Source organism: Arachis ipaensis, chromosome B09 (genome assembly GCF_000816755.2).
Source record: "Arachis ipaensis cultivar K30076 chromosome B09, Araip1.1, whole genome shotgun sequence".
Lineage (NCBI taxonomy): Eukaryota > Viridiplantae > Streptophyta > Magnoliopsida > Fabales > Fabaceae > Arachis > Arachis ipaensis.
The window spans coordinates 3,106,716-3,110,646 of NC_029793.2; the positions used below are offsets into that span (position 1 = coordinate 3,106,716).

The following is a 3,931-nucleotide window of genomic DNA, read 5'->3' on the forward strand; positions in this document are numbered from 1 at the left end:
AGTTAGTTAACATTAGTCAATTTTTCTTTTTTTAATTTATGAGAATTCTCTTCTTTTTCTTAATTTAGAATTTATAAAAAATATTTGGTTTCTGAATAAATTCTATTAATACTTAAAAAGATAAAAATTAAAATTCCATAGGAAAAATTATAAAATGATGGTTAAGAAATAATTAATTTAGATAGATAGAAATAGAATTATGGAAAGAGGATCTAGTGGTTTGGGTTATGTGAGTCCTATAAATAGCAAAATAGAAGCGTAAATAAAAAGCGTGAAGCGCTGAGGGTATAAGCTTGTCTCGTGTCGTGCGCCATCAACGTTCTTTGGTTTTGCGATTCGGACCCAACCCTAATCCCCCTTTTGCATCTCAACCATGTCGACCAAGCAAGGTATCAATCAATCATTCTTCTTCCTTCCTTCTTGATTTCTTTCTTTCCTCTTTAGATCTGTTAATTAACCATTATTCATGTTGATTTCACAATTCATCTGATTAATTCATTGGCTAATTTATTGATTGATTCTTGATTTCTCTCTCTTATGTTTTGGTGTGGATTTTAGGTGGAAAGGCTAAGCCTTTGAAGAAACCTAAGTCTGACAAGAAAGACTACGATGAGGTACTTCTATAATTACCCCTTTTCTTTGGGAATAATCTTTTTCTATATCATATTTTGATTGTTGTTGTTTTTAAACAAAATTTCCAAGGTTGATGCGCTTTTGGTTCTTATAGTTAGTAATTAGTCTAAGGTCAAAGGGCCTTTAGGGTTTGTACTTTTGGATTATTGATTGTTTCTAATATGTAACCTTGGATAGGTTATTCATATTTACATTCTTGTGGATTTTAGCTATTTGATGATGAACTAAGTTGAAAATCAAGAACTAGATAGGAATGTGTTCGTTTAGAACTAATATAATAAGATTGGAACCTTGGGTGCCTCCTATAAATCACCTTATTTGTGTGGTGTAAGAAGATTTCTGTCTCTGGTTGGCTTCACAAATATTACATTCTATATCTCCTGGCCTAGACATAGTAGAGGGAAAATGGAGTTCATGATTTCTTGATGTTGGTTGGACTCGAGCATGCTCAATCTTTGGGGTTATTTTTAGCTAAGGCAATGTTTTATGTTAAAAGATGCTCTTTCTTATGTTATATCTTAAATGAATATCCAAGAGCGTGTCATTGGGAACCCTACGTGATCCAAGGTGAAAAACTAGGGTTGAATGTTGAAGTAGTGCTCAGACCATAGCTTAAGGCAATAACATAGGTGTTGGCACAGCGCTGTGATGATATAGATGTTCAAGAAACATTTTCCTCTCTTGTTATGCAAGTGTCCTTGATCTGTCTGCCCATGATGATTACGATTATGATGACCATGTTAGCTTCTTTTTCCTTTAACCAGTCTTATTTCTGGTCAGTTGCTCGTATATGAATATGGCACTGTCTACAAATGGAAGTGGGTTTTACTTGTTGGGTGGTTCTAAATTTAGTTATGCATAGGACTTCACTGTTGAAACCTTGCTCCTTGGTTTCATTCACAACGAATTATTTATCTTTGGCTTGATAGTTTATGATGCTTGAAGTATGATAGGCAATCAAGGCCTTGCACAAATTAGTGCAAATGTTATTTATCTTTTTTGAACTTCTCAATCTGCTTGTGATCTTACAAAATTGATTTCTGTTATTTTGTAGGTTGACATGGCCAACATCCAAAAGAAAAAAGAAGAGGAGAAGGTTAGATATTTTACTTTAATTTAGTATCATGCTTCATTCAGTTGTTCTGTTAGGACGGTAATCCTGTTTATGCTTAACCCTGTTCCATCCCTTAAACAGGCGCTAAAGGAATTGAAAGCCAAGGCGCAACAGAAAGGTTCATTTGGAGGTTCTGGGCTCAAGAAGAGTGGAAAGAAATGAGGGCTCTCAGCCATGATACTTAACATTAGTATACTTCCATCATTAAGCTCTGTAATTACAATTATCATGAGCACATCTCTTATTGTGACCTACTTTTGTTGTTAGTGTTGGTAATGAACCTAGGCATGTCATGATGTGTACTCCCAATAAGTTACTGATTTGTATTTCTACTGTGTGCCCTTCTTGGGTCCTGACTGCTGATAATTCCATCTTTTCCTTTTCTTGGATTTCGTACACACAAACTTAGTAATGTAGTTAGATATTGTGCTGCCCAAGTTAATGGTTTAACTGTGCCTCAACTGAAAAATAATATTGTTTTACTTTGTCTGACTGTTAATTGGTTAATAATATGAATTAAAAACTAAAATAAGATTGTTAATAAGATTCATGTTGAGCACGAAAATGTGTTTGTTTGTCTGTTACACCAACTCCAAATAAAGATGCAAAGACTGTTATGTTTCCATCTGTTTTATCATCTTTGAATCTTGAGTGCTATGTTAATTGGAGTCTATCTGCATGATCACATCTGTTAAGTTTTATCCAGTGCTGTAAACAACCAAGCCATGTCATGATTCCAAGGTTATTGGCTAGTTGCTAGACCAAATTAGTCTTCATCCTAAACTTCTACTCAGTATAGAGATGTGAAATAACAAGGCATAAACAATTAATTTGAACCATAATATAGACACAAGCAATATTGGAGGTGGACACTTTCTGAAGGTGGGGCAAATAGTTTCAAAGAGAAAAACAAGTTTTCTTCACATTTGGCTTTTCTAATATAAGGTTTTAATATTTGGTTAGGTTAATGTACACTATTACTATTAGTAAATACAAAGGGCATATTTTTAAGAACTATTCAATCAATTAAACCAATCGTTTTTTATAATAAACATAATGCTAATCCTATACCTTGGCTAAATAATCAAATTCGTCTTTGAAATATCACTTGTTCTTCAAATTAGTTTCTACAAGATTTTTTTAATCAAATTCGTCTTTCAAAGATTTTAAATTAATCGTGTTGGTCCTTCTGTCATTTTTTTTTTGTTGACGACACCATAATTTGTTATGTGGCATGTTAAATAATACTACAACACAAAAATAGGAGTTTTAATTGACTATTAGCATGATAAGTTTATAAAATTCAATCAAATCAAAACCTAATTTATGGAACAACTTGAGGTGAAATTCTTCAATTTGGGGTTGATTTGATTTAATTTCATAAGCTTATTATGTTAGCCGCTAATTAGGACTATTAGATGTGTGTTGTGGTGTCTCTTAACGTGTCACATCAACAAATTTTGATGCCGTTAACAATGGAAGTGACAGAAGGATTAAAATGACTAACTTAAAATTTTAAGGCTATGTTTGGATATTGTACATAAGACAAAAATACAAAGACAGATACAAAGACAGAAAGACAGAGACAGTCTCTAAGGTAGCGTTTGTTTTGAGGTATTGGGATAGAGACTGGGAGACTGAGACTTAGTATCATGTTTGTTGCCTCAGAGACTGGTACTAAAATTTATGTCTATGTCCCCAAAATTTCAATATTTCAGTACCTCCAAAAAGTGGGAACACAGGGGATTGAAATTTTTAGAGACGGAGACTGAAAATTTAATAACATTTTATACGTAAAATACCCTCATTTCAATTAATTAATTCTAATTTTACCGTTTGGGTAAACCAAAAAAAAATTCTAATTTTACCTTTTGTACAAATTAAATTAGAGTTTCATTCTTGTTTCAATTTTTATCTCTCACTTTACACCAAACAGAATATTGAGATTTATTTCAGTCTCTGTCTCTGAGTCTCTATCTCTCAATCTCAGTCTTTCAGTCTCTGTCTGTTTACCAAAGACTACCTAATATTTTTATGTTTCTATATTATGTTTGGAAGCAGTGGACAAAAATTTATCAAATGTCTTTGTTTTGTGTTTGAAAAGATAGATACAATTTACTAAATACATAACAAAAGACATTATATACTATTTTGATTTTTTTAAAAAACTAAAATATTTTTTCA

General features: G+C 32.3%; 1 long non-coding RNA gene across 1 annotated transcript; it reads left to right on the plus strand.

Moving 5' to 3' along the window:
* LOC107618873 lies at window positions 209–2,147 on the plus strand. The gene is made up of 4 exons (XR_001615403.2): window positions 209–389; window positions 559–614; window positions 1,688–1,729; window positions 1,829–2,147. It is a non-coding gene; the product is annotated as an uncharacterized LOC107618873 (long non-coding RNA).